A 17,181-nucleotide genomic window follows, 5' to 3' on the forward strand; every position below is an offset into this window, starting at 1 on the left:
TGAACTTCCACGTTGTGGAAGATGGTGCTGCTTTCATGCTTTCTCCCATTACTCTGCAGCCTCCTTCGTTGCCCAAGCTTTCTGACTTGAAAAAGGCACCATAAAAGGAATTTCTTAATGGTGTCTTCCTTTGCAGTATGTGGGTTGCCACAGAGGCTAAAAAAAGGGAAGATAATACACTCTCACAAACATATTTCTTGGTGCCACTTCATAACACTCTAAGAGCAATAACCCTAAACAAGTACCTCAGTTCAATTCCACTAAATCTTCTCTCCTGGAAAAAATATCAGAAGCAATGCAGAAGAGATTTGCAGAGTAGCAGTGATATTAATAATGTTCCATTGTAAGCCTTGTTTCTAGACTGTAAGACACTTGATTCAGTGGATAGTTCTTATAAAGTTATGTTGTTGTTCTTTATTCATTCAGTTGCTTCCGACTCTTCGTGACTTCATGGACCAGCCCACACCAGAGCTTCCTGTCGGTCGTCAACACCCCCAGCTCCCCCAGGGATGAGTCCGTCACCTCTAGAATATCATCCATCCATCTTGCCCTTGGTCGGCCCCTCTTCCTTTTGCCTTCCACTCTCCCTAGCATCAGCACCTTCTCCAGGGTGTCCTGTCTTCTCATTATGTGGCCAAAGTATTTCAGTTTTGCCTTTTATATCATTCCCTCAAATGAGCAGTCTGGCTTTATTCCCTGGAGTATGGACTGGTTTGATCTTCTTGCAGTCCAAGGCACTCTCAGAATTTTCCTCCAACACCACAGTTCCAAAGCATATATCTTCCTTTGCTCAGCCTTCCTTATGGTCCAGCTCTCGCAGCCATAGGTTACTACGGGGAACACCATTGCTTTAACTATGCAGGCCTTTGTTGTCAGTGTGGTGTCTCTGCTCTTCACTATTTTATCGAGATTGGTCATTGCTCTTTTCCCAAGGATTAGGCGTCTTCTGATTTCCTGACTGCAGTCAGAATCTGCAGTAATCTTCGCACCTAGAAATACAAAGTCTTTCACAGCTTCTACATTTTCTCCCTCTATTTGCCAGTTATCAATCAAGCTGGTTGCCATAATCTTGGTTTTTCTGAGGTTTAGCTGCAAGCCAGCTTTTGCACTTTCTTCTTTCACCTTCATCATAAGGCTCCTCAGTTCCTCTTCACTTTCAGCCATCAAAGTGGTATCATCTGCATATCTGAGATTGTTAATGTTTCTTCCAGCAATTTTAACTCCAGCCTTGGATTCCTCAAGCCCAGCATGTCGCATGATGTGTTCTGCATACAAGTTGAATAGGTAGGGTGAGAGTATACAGCCCTGCCGTACTCCTTTCCCAATCTTAAACCAGTCTGTTGTTCCATGGTCTGTTCTTCCTGTTGCTACTTGGTCGTTATACAGATTCTTCAGGAGGCATACAAGATGACTTGGTATCCCCATACCGCTAAGAACTTGCCACAATTTGTTATGGTCCACACAGTCAAAGGCTTTAGAATAGTCAATAAAACAGAAATAGATGTTTTTCTGAAACTCCCTGGCTTTTTCCATTATCCAGCGGATATTGGCAATTTGGTCCCTAGTTCCTCTGCCTTTTCTAAACCCAGCTTGTACATTTGGCAATTCTCGCTCCATGAATTGCTGAAGTCTACCTTGCAGGATCTTGAGCATTACCTTACTGGCATGTGAAATGAGTGCCACTGTTCGATAGTTTGAACATTCTTTAGTGTGTCCCTTTTTTGGTATGGGGATATAAGTTGATTTTTTCCAGTCTGATGGCCATTCTTGTGTTTTCCAAATTTGCTGGAATATAGCATGCATTACCTTGACAGCATCATCTTGCAAGATTTTGAACGGTTCAGCTGGGATGCCGTTGTCTCCTGCTGCCTTGTTATTAGCAATGCTTCTTAAGGCCCATTCAACCTCACTCTTCAGGATGTCTGGCTCTAGCTCACTGACTACACCATCAAAGCTATCCCCAATATTGTTATCCTTCCTATACAGGTCTTCTGTATATTCTTGCCACCTTTTCTTGATCTCTTCTTCTTCTGTTAGGTCCTTGGCACCTTTGTTTTTGATCATAACCATTTTTGCCTGGAATTTACCTCCAATGTTTCTTATTTTCTGGAAGAGGTCTCTTGTCCTTCCTATTCTATTGTCTTCTTCCACTTCTGCGCATTGCTTGTTTAAAAATAATTCCTTATCTCTTCTGGCTAGCGTCTGGAATTTTGAATTTAATTGGGCATATCTCCCCCTATCACTGTTGCCTTTTGCTTTCCTTCTTTCTTGGGCTACTTCTAGTGTCTCAGCAGACAACCATTTTGCCTTCTTGGTTTTCTCTTTCTTTGGGATGTATTTTGTTGCCACCTCCTGAACAGTGTTGCGAACCTCTGTCCAGAGTTCTTCCGGGACCCTATCTACCAAGTCCAGTCCCTTAAATCTATTCTTCACCTCCACTGCATATTCCTTAGGAATATTAGTGAGCTCATATCTAGCTGATCTGTGGGTCTTCCCTAATCTCTTGAGTCTGATCCTAAATTGTGCAAGAAGAAGTTCGTGATCGGAACTACAGTCAGCTCCAGTTCTTATTTTTACCGACTGTATAGATGCTGCCACCTTTGGCTGCAAAGGATGTAGTCAATCTGATTTCGATGTTGTCCATCTGGTGAAGTCCATGTATAAAGCCGTCTCTTAGGTTGTTGGAAGAGAGTGTTTGTTATGCAGAGTGAGTTCCCTTGGGAAAATTCTAACAGCCTATGTCCTGCTTCATTTTGTTCTCCCAGGCCATGCTTACCTGTAATTCCAGGTGTCATCTGACTGCCCACCTTAGCATTCCAGTCTCCTGTGATGAAAATAACATCTCTTTTAGGCGTGTTGTCCAGTAGGTGCTGCAGATCCTCATAGAAGTGCTCTACTTCAGCTTCTTCAGCAACTGTGGTTGGGGCGTATATTTGGATCACTGTGGTGTTAGATGGCTTGCCCTGAATTCGAATTGAGATCATTCTATCGTTTTTTGGATTGTATCCAAGCACTGTTTTAGCCACTTTACTATTAATTATGAAGGCTATTCCATTTCTTCTGTGGTCCTCTTGTCCACAGTAGTAGATCTGGTGGTCATTTGATGTGAAGTGGCCCACTCCAGTCCATTTCAGTTCACTGATGCCCAAAATGTCTATCTTTAATCTTGACATCTCACCAATAACCACATCGAATTTGCCCTGGTTCATAGATCTTACATTCCAGGTTCCAATGGTGTGTTGATCCTTAGAACATCAGATTCGCCGTTCACCACCAGCACCGTCGGCCGCTAGCCGTCCTTTTGGCTTTGAGCTAGCTGCGTCATCACGTCTGGGGCTAGTTGAACTCATCCTCTGTTCCTCCCCAGTAGCATTTTGACCATCTTCCGACCTGGGGGTCTCATCTTCCGATGGTATACCGACATATCTCTGGTTGTACTGATCCATTTAGTTTTCACGGCAAGAATACTGGGGTGGGTTGCCATTACCTTCCCCAGGGATCACATTTAGTCTGACCTCTCTGTCATGACCTTCCCATCTTGGGTGGCCCTTCACGGTTTAGCTCATGGCATCATTGAGGTGCTCAAGCTCCCGCACCACGACAAGGTAATGATCCTTTGCTGAAGTATAAAGTTATAGGCTGCACAGATTATCTTTCCAAACTCTGTGCCCAGTTTTGGTTCTGTGCTTCTGTTTTCTTCTGTTTTATTTCATTGCAGGAAAGGTGAAATCCAGCATTTCTTCAATAAAAAAAAGTTTCAATATGGGATGATACTTTTGAAAAAGCAGTGTAGCTGAAAGGATGGAAATTGAGCAAAAATGAGATCAGTAAAAGAGTGCTTGTTTTTCAAGGTGTTTGTATGAGTACATTTTCATGCAGGTTTAATGAGGGGAATTTTTTTGTGAGTTAATTGTTTTTCTCATCCCACCTCCTTGCGGTACGACCATTTGTTCAGCAACCATTTGAAGTTACAACGGTGCTGAACGAATGGTGGTTACAACCTGTCCTCAGAGTTCTGGCCGTCCCAGCACCCCACAGTCATGTGACTGAGATCTGGGCACTTGGCAACTGGCTCACAATTACGACCAGTTGCAGCGCCCCGCTATCATGTGATCACCGTTTGCGACCTTCCCTGATGGCTTCCCCAGAAAGTCAATGAGGAAGCTGGCAGGGAAGGTTGCAAGTCACTGGGTAAGCCTACCCCCCCTGTGCACCCTGCCCAACTCTGCACTTCCACTGTGCCGGCCACTTGCACACCCCTGCACACCCTCCCCGAGCCTCACTGTACTACCGTGCCGCATGTGCACCCCCACTCTCCCCAACCCTTGCTGTGCCTCCCTTACACCCTTGCACATCCCCATGAACCCTCACATTCCTCCTTGACCCTTGCCGCACCTCCCTTGCACCCTCCCTGAGCCTTGCCATGCATTCTTGTGTACCCACTCATGTCCTCCCCCACCCAGCAGTAGCCACTTACCTGCCTGCCAGCCTGCTTGTGAGCCATCTGGGATTTGCAACTTCTTGCCGGCTTCCCCATTGACTTGGTTGTGGGGAGCCGGCAGGAAGTTGCCTCGCCTAATGACCATGGGATTTGGCAACTGGGACTACAGAGATTGCCATCACTAAGCGATGTCACTCTTCAACTGCATCACTTAGCAACAGAAATTCCAGTCCCAATTCCCGTTGTAAGGTGAGGACTACCTGTATCTTTAATTTCTTGGGGTGGGATAATTCTAGCAGAGTAATACACTATTGGGACACGGTGGCGCTGCAGGTTAAACCACTGAGCTGCTGAGCTTGCCGATCAGAAGGTCAGCAGTTCGAATCTGTGTAACGGGGTGAGCTCCTGTTGCTAGTCCCAGCTCCTGCCAACCTAGCAGTTCGAAAACATGCAAATGTGAGTAGATTAATAGGTACTGCTTTGGTGGGCAGGTAACGGCGTTCCGTGTAGTCATGCCGGCCACTTGACCACGGAAGTGTCTGCGGACAAACGCCGGCTCTTCAGCTTTGAGACGGAGATGAGCACCGCCCCCTAGAGTTGGACACGACTGGACTTCATGCCAAGGGAAAAGTACACTATCACCATGTACTTGGCTTGTTTCATTATTGGCTGCCTAATAATCAGTTTAAAATGGCAATTGATGAAAAATGCCATAGGATGATGGAAGGAAGAGATGACTTTATCTGGGTTGTTACAGCCAGGTGTAAAATACATACACCCAATTTGAATCCAATATATTTGCTGGTTTCAGAGTGATTTTCCAGCTGGTATGCCCTTATTATTATGAAAGAGGCATCAAAGATAAGATGCCTGAAGGCTGACATAAAGAAACATGATCATGCGTACCAGCATGTGGACTATGATGTGTGGGTATATGTTTTATATTTAAAATGAAAAAAAGTCTGCAGATATGCAGAAATGCCACCCTGATTACCATCACAGCCAGTGCCAGTTGGCCATGAGGGTACCTATAATATGCCAAATTCGGGTCTTGTTGGGAAACAGTCCAATCCAGAATTTCTGTCACCTCAGGTAAAAGCCTGCTTTAATTTAGACTGGAATCTACTTGAAGTTCCCTTCAGAATTAGCTCAGTGATCCTTTTGCTGTATCTCATCCCAAGCTGGGTAGAGACATATATCCCTTTGCATCCTGTATTTTGTGCTCATTCTTGCTGCTGTCTTCAGCAATAGGACTAATGATGGCCAGATTTATTATTACAGGTAGTCCCCATTTAGCAACTGCCTCAGACAGCAACTGTTCACAAATACAATAGTAATAAACAGGAATAAAAATTCATTTTCCAACCAATGTGGACATTTACAAGAATACCTTCAGTGTGAAGCTGATTAAGGTCTGGTCAGTTTCAGGCAGCAGCTGCCAGCCTGCAGGATTGTTCTAATCAACTAATTAAGGTCACAGAGCTGAGCTTTTTAACTTGCAGTGAGCACTTTTTAGGAATGTGCTGCACTGCAGAGAAAAACAGCTCAGGAAGAGATAGCTTGTTTAAGCAATCTCTCTGCCCTGTGAAATGGGTCAGGCACAGGACACTGTGTGAGAACTTTATCTGAATGAGATGGCAGCAACCAGTGATCTTCACAGCGTATCTCTCTCTCTGTCATGTGTCCACTTAGCGACCATTCTGCTTAATGACCAAGTCATCAGAACCAATTGCAGTCACTAAATGAGGACTACCTGTAATCAGTTCCAAGACTAGCCTGGAAATATGATTGGCTTTCAAGCCCATTCCCTGCAATCTTTTTTTGCACACCACTTTTTGTACTTTTGCCTCTAACTTATTTATTTAATTTATTTAGAATACTTACAACCTGCCCCAAAGGACTCTAGGTAGTGTAGTTCATGTCTCTATAACTAGAGTTTCTTTTGCTTTTGCTTCCTCCCTCATTCTCCTGAATTACCTCGCATATACAGATATAGTTTCACTCCTTGCAGAAACATTCATTAATGGTTTGAACCAGATTATTTATATGGCACATTGAACTACAAGCTTAGTGGTGCTGGTATTCTTGATTTTGCAGGGAACTAAAGGTGGATTTCAAGAAAATAGATTTTCACAAAATAGGTGCTATTATACTGTAAATACCAATGGTTATGACCCTCATTGGGACCAGAATTTCCATTGCTAAGTGAAGCAGTCATTAAGCAAAACATCATGTGACCACGCCACTTAGTGACGGCAGTCCCAGTTGTGGTCATTGGCAAAGACCACGCAGTTGTTAGGCGAGGACCCCACCCTTCTCCTGCCCTGTGTGAATTGCCTCTCCTTCAACTCCCCCCACCCATTTATCTCCCCCCAATTCTGCCATTTTGGCCGCCCTGCACTCTGCTGTCTACCCCTGCCACTCATGCTGCCTCTGCCACCCCCACTGACTTTCAATGTTTTCCTCCTGCTGCTGGCCTGGGATCCAGGTGCTGGGCAAGGGCATGGCCCTGGGATGTCCACAGTGTGCACGGTAGGGTGGCAGAGCCTTGTCTGCCAAAGGGAGCTCCCCAGGGCTGGCCAGGGAGGAGGCAGTGGGATGGAGCCAGCAGAGGAGGCAAGGTGGCTGTGCAGATGGAGGAGTCCCATCTTCCACTGCTGGCATGAAGAGCAATAGCCCACAGACTGAAGGCTGCAGCAAGATGGGTCAGCAAGTGTGGCATGCTCCATCATTGGGTAAGGCAAGAGTAATTGGCAGCGGCTCCCTGGGCGAAGTTGTTGGCTGTGAGGGAAGTGCTGTTCAGGGTGGTAGCGGAACTGGGGGAAGTGGAGAGACGAGGGCTGCCTTGAGGCGCAGCACACACCCTGCAGCTCATGTTGGAAGCTGCCGGCCCTTAGCGAGGCCTCGTAGGAGGAAGGATGGATTGAGTGGACAGAGGGCTTGCGGGTGGGCTGTGTTGGCACTGGGCTTGCCTCCACCCCTTGCTGAAGCCTGCAGGCCAGTTCTCTGGAAGCACTTCCAATGTGAGTTGGAGAGCCCTGCTGCACTCGCTGCATGCATCCTGGGGCCACGCCTTTGCCCATTGCCTGGATCCTGGGCCAGCAACGGGAGGAAGAAGATGGCGAAGGTCAGCTGGGGATGGCAGTAGTGGCAGAGGTGGCAGGGATAGGTGGCAGAGTGCAGGGTAGCCAAAAGGGCAGAGATAGCGGGAAGATAGGCAGGTGAGGGAGTTGAAGCAGAGGCAGTTCACGCAGGGCAGGAGAACATGACTGTGGGATGCTGCAACGATCATAAATGTGGACCGGTCACCAAGTGCCCAAATCTTGATCACGTGACTGTGGGGGCACTGCAAGAGCCGGACCATTGAAGACTGGTTGTAACTACCATTTGTTCAGCTACATATAACTTTGAATGGTTGCTGAAGGAATGAACGTAACTTATAGCAGGAAAATACTAATAGGAAAAATAATCTAAGATGGGTAGTATTTCCTAAAAAAAAAGGAGAAATTAAAACCACAATTGCAAACCATCGGCTTCTAGAAAGATTCTGATTAATAATCTAGAACAGGGTTTCTCAACCAGGGTTCTATGGAATCCTCGGGTTCTGCAAGAGGTCACTAGGGGTTCCCTGGGAGATCACGATTTATTTAAAAAATTATTTAAAATTCAGGCAATTTCACATTAAAGAGGTAAGTTTCATTCTTTATTTTTAGTTTCAGAACACTGTTAATGCATATATACAGGCCTACACATGAAATGAATATAATAATTTTGTAACTTCTGGCCTATATTTGAGCTTGAATGTGCAGGGGTTCCCTGAAGCCTGAAAAATATTTCAAGGGTTCCTCTGGGGTCAAATGATTGAGAAAGCCTGAACTAGAAAAACATTTCTCAGCCTCAGCAACTTTAAGATGTATGGACTTCAACTTGGATTGAAGTTGAAGTCCACACATCTTAAAGTTGCTGAGTTTGAGAAATACTGATCTAGAATACAGAAACAAATTTGAAAACAATATTGATAGGTTAGAAAAGTGGTCTGAAAACAACAGAATGAAATTTAATAGAGACAATGCAACATTTGTACACATAGGAAAAACAAACCAAGTGCACAAATATAGAATGGGGAACAACTGGGTTAGGAGTAGTATCTGTGAAAGAAATCGTGAAATTGTAGCTGATGACAAGGTAAACTTGAGTAAGCAATAGCAATGTGGTTACTAAAAAAGACAAATACAATTTTAGTCTGCATGAATAGCATCCTATAATTATCCAAAAGGAAGATGACTGAATTTAAGACAATTCCCTCCAAAAGAAAATTCAACAGAAAAGAAAGTTAAGAACATACAAAAAGAATTTTATAAACTGCTCAGCTGCCCTACTTTGCAATTAAGATTGTCAGATGTCACTGAAACCATCCTGGAAATTTTCCCCCAAACAAGTATGTCCATGAAACACACATATATTTCTTCACTTACATGCTAGGCTAGGGGCCACACAAAAATAAAATAAAATAATAAAATAATAAAATAAAATAAAATAAAATAAAATAAAATAAAATAATAATAAAATGAATGGATGACCACAGAGTAAAAAGTATTATCTGTAAAACAAAACAAATCATTTTGTAAAATCAATTAATTAAACCATCTCATACACAAGCTGGTTTCTTGCACATAAAAGATATACACACAGAAAGAAAATGTAAAAGTCTTGGCTCAGCAAACAAAAATTTATGCTTGCTTATTTTATAGTCAGTCCTATTGTGCTCAATGGCTCTTAATCCCAACATAAACCTGTCTCCAGGTAACTACAGGGATACACCTATACAGTTTAAATCCTGCCTTTATTGTTTTTATAAATAACTCAAGGTGGGGAACATACCTAAATACTCCTTCCTCCTCCTATTTTCCCCAGAACTGCAACCCTGTGAGGTGAGTTGGGCTGAGAGAGAGCAACTGGCCCAAGGCCACCCAGCCGGCTTTCATGCCTAAGGCGGGACTAGAACTCTCAGCCTCCTGGTTTCTAGCCTGGTGCCTTAACCACTAGACCAAACTGGCTCTGTTTGAGAAGAATAGCACTATATCACTACAGTGTTATAAAGCGTATTTATTTGTTGAACAGCCACAGACCAAAAAACGTTACAAAGTTAATTTAAAATATTTTTAAAAATCTTTCAGGTAATTGCAGAATGGTAGTGACTCAAAGGTGGCGGACATCTGTACAGTCGGTAAAAACAAGACCTGGAGCTGACTGTAGTTCAGATCACGAACTTCTTCTTGCACAATTTAGGATCAGACTAAAGAGATTAGGGAAGACCCACAGATCAGCTAGATATGAGCTCACTAATATTCCTAAGGAATATGCAGTGGAGGTGAAGAATCGATTTAAGGGAATGGACTTAGTAGATAGGGTCCCGGAAGAACTCTGGACAGAAGTTGGCAGCATTGTTCAGGAGGCGGCAACAAAATACATCCCAAAGAAAGAGAAAACCAAGAAGGCAAAATGGCTGTCTGCTGAGACACTAGAAGTAGCCCAAGAAAGAAGGAAAGCAAAAGGCAACAGTGATAGGGGGAGATATGCCCAATTAAATTCAAAATTCCAGAGGTTAGCCAGAAGAGATAAGGAATTATTTTTAAACAAGCAATGCGCGGAAGTGGAAGAAGACAATAGAATAGGAAGGACAAGAGACCTCTTCCAGAAAATTAGAAACATTGGAGGTAAATTCCAGGCAAAAATGGGTATGATCAAAAACAAAGATGGCAAGGACCTAACAGAAGAAGAAGAGATCAAGGCAAGAATATACAGAAAACCTGTATAGGAAGGATAACAATATTGGGGATAGCTTTGACGGTGTGGTCGGTGAGCTAGAGCCAGACATCCTGAAGAGTGAGGCTGAGTGGGCCTTAAGAAGCATTGCTAATAACAAGGCAACAGGAGACGACGGCATCCCAGCGGAACTGTTCAAAATCTTGCAAGATGATGCTGTCAAGGTAATGCATGCTATATGCCAGCAAATTTGGAAAACACAAGAATGGCCATCAGACTGGAAAAAATCAACTTATATCCCCATACCAAAAAAGGGGAACACTAAAGAATGTTCAAACTATCGAACAGTGGCACTCATTTCACATGCCAGTAAGGTAATGCTCAAGATCCTGCAAGGTAGACTTCAGCAGTTCATGGAGCGAGAATTGCCAGATGTACAAGCTGGGTTTAGAAAAGGCAGAGGAACTAGAGACCAAATTGCCAATATCCGCTGGATAATGGAAAAAGCCAGGGAGTTTCAGAAAAACATCTATTTCTGTTTTATTAACTATTCTAAAGCCTTTGACTGTGTGGACCATAACAAATTGTGGCAAGTTCTTAGTGGTATGGGGATACCAAGTCATCTTGTATGCCTCCTGAAGAATCTGTATAACGACCAAGTAGTAACAGTAAGAACAGACCATGGAACAACAGACTGGTTTAAGATTGGGAAAGGAGTACGGCAGGGCTGTATACTCTCACCCTACCTATTCAACTTGTATGCAGAACACATCATGCGACAAGCTGGGCTTGAGGAATCCAAGGCTGGAGTTAAAATCTCTGGAAGAAACATTAACAATCTCAGATATGCAGATGATACCACTTTGATGGCTGAAAGTGAAGAGGAACTGAGGAGCCTTATGATGAAGGTGAAAGAAGAAAGTGCAAAAGCTGGTTTGCAGCTAAACCTCAAAAAAACCAAGATTATGGCAACCAGCTTGATTGATAACTGGCAAATAGAGGGAGAAAATGTAGAAGCAGTGAAAGACTTTGTATTCCTAGGTGCAAAGATTACTGCAGATGCTGACTGCAGTCAGGAAATCAGAAGACGCTTAATCCTTGGAAGAAGAGCAATGACAAATCTCGATAAAATAGTGAAGAGCAGAAACATCACACTGACAACAAAGGTCCGCATGGTTAAAGCAATGGTGTTCCCTGTAGTAACATATGGCTGCGAGAGCTGGACCATAAGGAAGGCTGAGCGAAGGAAGATCGATGCTTTTGAACTGTGGTGTTGGAGGAAAATTCTGAGAGTGCCTTGGACTGCAAGAAGATCGAACCAGTCCATCCTCCAGGAAATAAAGCCAGACTGCTCACTTGAGGGAATGATATTAAAGGCAAAACTGAAATACTTTGGCCACATAATGAGAAGACAGGACACCCTGGAGGAGATGCTGATGCTAGGGAGAGTGGAAGGCAAAAGGAAGAGGGGCCGACCAAGTGCAAGATGGATGGATGATATTCTAGAGGTGACGGACTCATCCCTGGGGGAGCTGGGGGTGTTGACGACCGACAGGAAGCTCTGGTGTGGGCTGGTCCATGAAGTCACGAAGAGTCGGAAGCGACTAAACGAATAAACAACAACAGTGACTCAAAAGGTTTTTTTTAAATTAAGTTTTAAATCTGCATTATTGAATTATTACAATACCATGATGCTAACAGTAACTTTATCTCACTGTGAAGTAGCAATCTTTTTTTTTTTTCATGAAAGACATTATGCTTTAACACAGTATTACAGTATTTGTTAACTTTATTAGTTCATCACAGACATATCACAAAAACATTTATTTAGTTTTAGAACTCTATCCAGTTTTTCCTTCCGGAACTCAAGGTGGTATACTCCAATTTTCCCGTAACAACGATCCTGTGAGGTATGCTGGGCTGAGAGAGAGTGCGTGGCCCAAAGTCACCCTGAGTTTCCATGGCTGAGACTGGACTTCAGCCAGGTTTTTCAGACCTAGTCTGATTTATCTTACCCACCACACTATACTGGCTATTGAGTGAAGATGGAAAGTGAAGGAAAAAAATCAAGTAGCTACACTGAGATAATAATACGAGCTGCATCATGAGTCAGGCAGCAAATTAAATGGTAAATAGGGTATTACCGTAGTGGGAGCTGTCTTAAGACCACTTGTGCTGTGTTCAGACATTAAGCAAAATAGGGATGCAAACTCACTAGGAAAGAAGTGCTCTCTTTTTAAAAACTGCCTGCTTCTCTGTATTTAACTGAAAATTGACCCTGAATTTAAACGAATTCTTCACAAAGGAAGATTAAAACTACAACAGGAAAAAGATAAAAAACACATTTATCTTATTCCATTTACTGATTTTCCCAGAATCTAAGATAATTTTTCCCATGTTAAAAGTGTTCAGTTTGGGAAAACGCTTGGTCCTGTATCAATTCTGGGTGAATTATCTCCCATTGTAAGCCAGACATCAATTCACGTTTCCATGCTTGTTTCTTTGTGACCTCTTTAAATAAGTTTTATATCATCCATTCCTATTAAATACTTAGGTTAGAAGTTCCAACAAACCACTGATTTCTAGTTTTACAGCAATGTAAAAAGATTTAAGATATGTGTAGCACAGTCATGTAAAAGCTGCTCTTATAATTAAGGAAACTCAACTAATTTGCCACTTGAGGATTTATGTGTACTTTGCTCTAAAGGATCTATATAAGACTGTCTTAAAATCAGAATTTGAAAGCCATGCTTATCGTATGGAAATAGTTAATATCCACAGATACCTAGATTAAAAAATTGATAAACTTTCATTTGCTTTCAATTAGCAAATGGGTATATTCTGACTTAGCTGATGTTTTAAACCAGGGTTTCTCAACCAGGGTTCTGTGGAACCCTCGGGTTCTGCAAGAGGTCACTAGGGCTCCCTGGGAGATCATGATTTATTTTAAAAATTATTTCACATTTGAGCAACTTCACATTAAAGAGGTAAGTTTTGTTCTTTATCTTCTTAACACCGTTAATACATATGTACAGGCCTACACATAAAACGAATATAATCATTTTGTAACTTGCGAACTGTATTTGAGCATGAATGTGCAGGGGATCCTGGAGGCCTGAAAAATATTTCAAGGATTCCTCCAGGATCCAAAGGTTGAGAAAGGCTGTTTGAGACTGAAGAAAAATAAAAGGGGGGTTTTATGTCTAAATATCCAGGGATGTTTTATACTGGCAAGTACAAAACATACTTATACTGCTGAAAATGCTTTATTTGCAGATTGATACAGGTCATGGCAAATCCTTATGCATTTATTTGCATTTCAAAGTCTAATGAAGAAACTTAGGTTACAGTTTAACAAATAAAACAAATGGATTAATGTGTAACATCTTTTAATTGATATCACCAGTATGACTAGAATAGATGAAGGGCTTCCTACTGATCCTTCCATGTTGGACTGATCATGTGATGGTAGGCCTGGAAAGGGTTCAAGAGTTATGTACTATATCAGGTATAATGTTCCTTCTAACCAAGCCACCGTGTGACCTTAAAAAGAAAAGAATCCCATGTTTCACATAGAAACTATGAGTCATTATAGAATACTTGTTTTCTCAGGAAAACATTTGAGTTTCAGCTCTTTGCAGCAGTATACAGTATGTTCCCTGATGATGTTATATGAATCATAATTTAATTGTTCTAATTATCAAAAGGCTTGAAATTAGAGGGATACAACTTCCTAATCGGTGCCTCCACACTTGCTGGTTCAACTCCATTGGTGGAACGTTAAAATGTACGGTAAACTTCTCAAAACCTGCTACTCTTGAGATATGTTGAAGCAGCAACTCTCAGAGGGTATCTGGCTAGGAAAAGCTGATATATATGACTTCAAGATTAGATGAGAGGCTGACAACCACTCTCTGTAACTCTTTTCTAGTTTTGGCTATGAACTCCAACTGTGTTTAGTGTGCCATTTCAACCAGATAATAGATTTTAGTTAAGCAGCCATTCGTCTTCCAAGAAAATGATGCTGGGTAGAGTTTCTCTTGCAAAATTCTAATTAATATTAGAAAGTCAGGTCAAATAATAATGGTAACATCTTTTTAAAAACATTCTTCCTATATTGATTGATAGCTAACCAGTGAGCAAACAACATTTTAAAGTCTCACCCTGCCATTAATTTCATAACAGATCACAGCAAAACAAAAAAGTAACAATCAGATCCAGATAAATAATAATTGATGTTTTCCTTCATACTATTGAATTCCTTCATATGATTGAATTATATATGTCTAACTATTATTACTTCAGTCTGTAAGACAATACATCGATCCCATATATTTTTTCTAACCTTTATAGAACACGATTCAACTATCAACAAATTCCTGAAGTTGCTAATGAAAAGAAGGGGTAATGTTCAATGCTTATTGCCATCTTTTGAACTCAAATAGTGCTTTTTACCACAAGTCATTGGGTTTCCTAGTCCCCTTAATTACACACCAATTCATTTTAAATCATCTGTATAATTTGTAATCTGATACTTAAGCATGGCACTACAGCAGTATTTTACATAACACTGTGCTTGCATTCTTATTACAACACAAAACCTATTTATATCAATAAAAATTGCATTCAGATATCAATATAAGTATAATAGCCCACTTAAACAAGTTTAAAGTAAGTTTTTTAAAAAAGTCTTAATTTAGCATTTTTCTACTTCTCCTTTTAGTAGCCACCTGTTTACTAAATAACAGTGTGCTATGATAAAAAAAACAAGCGGAAATTTTATGGAACAGAATCATGAAATGCCACCCTTTGTGTTTCTGAGAAAAAGGAAGTATTTTTAAAAATCTGCCTCTCAACTGTAGTTTCATTAATCTATCGTTCTCTATGCTATATATACATCCTAGCAAATTTTAGTATTAGGGCAGCTTTATGTTGCCACTGCAGGTGGCAGAAACCTAGTTGCTGTTGGCTGATTCCAAAAAGCTACAAAAGGTAGAATTTGATTAATATGTGGATGGGAGATTAAGGAAATCCCAAAATTATAAGCTTGAAGAAGTCAATAGCAAATTGCTTCTGAAATGTTGCTAAGAAAACTACATAAATATGTCCATGAAGTCACCAAATTCACCTTAATGGACTCTTTATCATTTTAAAAAAAATTATGTCCGTGCGTTTGTAAGTCTACACATGTCCTGCAATTATTCCAGTTTTACTTTTCATTCGGAGAAAAATGCCTATGTAAAAAGTATTTACACAGAAACAAAAATGTATATTATCTTCCTCTATGCCAGTTGAAAAGTATGGAAACAATAATAACAGGAATCATTTGATGATTTGGTGCTGGGCTAGAAACCAGGAGTCTGTGAGTTCTAGTCCCGCCTTAGGCATGAAAGCCGGCTGGGTGACCTTGGGCCAGTCACTGTTTCTTAGCCCAGCTCACCTCACAGGGTTGTTGTTGTGGGGAAAATAAGAGGAGGAAGGAGTATTAGGTATGTTCCCCACCTAGAGTTATTTATAAAAATAATAAAGGCAGGATAAAAATTAAATAAATAAATAATATGATAAAATAATAATAATAATAATGATAATAATGATGATGATAGAGGAAAGCAGTCAGTACAGGTTAATTTATTAATTTTCCCTAGAATGCATAAATGTTCATACACGTTTGGGCAGAGGAGACATCTTGCCTCATTCCTTCTGTCTCTCCCAAATAATGTCTAGGCAGAGCCCAGTTAAAGACTTGAGTGGAAAATATAGGAAAACGTTTTGGTGTTGGACCTCCGTTTCTTTTCAGTTTGGATCTTATGTCATGATCACCGTTACGATGTTTGTGACATTGCAACGGCTCGCATGACAATACAAGATTATGGGTCCCTGGCTGATAAGACAAGGGCAATAGAGAAACACAAAAAGCAGCAATGGGTCTAAAGAAACAAAGTAACAACCGAGGCCGGCAACCCAGGAAGCAACAAATTAAGGTAACTGACAAGAAATTGAATAACAACTGAACAGGCGAGGTTCGGAAGGGCGCGCCCGGGCTTTCGAGGAATTAGAAGCCTGATCGCCCGGCAATGGATCATCACCGCACAGGAAGGCGATCGAGGCGATGCCCGGGGCGCAGGGGGGCTGGATGACCTCTCACCTGGCAAGGATGAACTGATGGGACTAGTGGGGCACACCTGGGGTAAAGGGTGGAGCGCTGACCGGCGCGGGCTATTTAAATCCTGTTCCGGCGCGCTCCCCTCACTCTCAGCTTTCTAAGGGCATGCACTCTAGTCCTAAATAAAACCAGAGCCTAAAGCCTACTCTAGCGTCTGTGTTTTTATTGGGTCTCAGGCAGAGCCTGACACTTGGTATCTTGTTAGTCTTCAGTGTATTAGCATCACCACCACCATGATCATCATCATCATTATCCCAGTTATTTTTCTTTCTGGAAATTTGTTAGAATGAGTGATGGAGAAATTACTGTAATGAAGGAAAACCGATCAAGCATAATCCCTAGCTGTGGAGTTATTGTTGGTCTCTGATCTTGGTTGTTTGCTTGCAGATGTTTCATTACCCAACTAGGTAACATCATCATGAACTCCACAGCTGAACCCTGAGCTACAGATATTCTCTTTCATTGGATAACTCTTAGCATCTCTTCATTCAGTAACATCCCTTGCTCTCAGATTCACTTTTTGCCTGTTGGGCCTCAAGCATGGCCAAAATGTGCTTATCTGAGCAGTGTGTGCTGCATGCACAGCAATCTGAATGTGTAGACCACCCAGCCTCATCCTTGGACCAAGACAAGCTCAGCCTCCCCACAAATAATTTTTGGGTGATATTGGAAGACTACTTGGCCAACCTCAGCTGAAAAGGAGGAAAGAGAAGGCAGCCAGACCCACTGAAATAATCAGGGACCATCTTTGTGGACAAGGCAGAGAAGTTTGAATCCTAGCTCTGGTGGCTGGAACCCACTCAAGCAGGAG

Source organism: Candoia aspera, chromosome 6 (genome assembly GCF_035149785.1).
Source record: "Candoia aspera isolate rCanAsp1 chromosome 6, rCanAsp1.hap2, whole genome shotgun sequence".
Lineage (NCBI taxonomy): Eukaryota > Metazoa > Chordata > Lepidosauria > Squamata > Boidae > Candoia > Candoia aspera.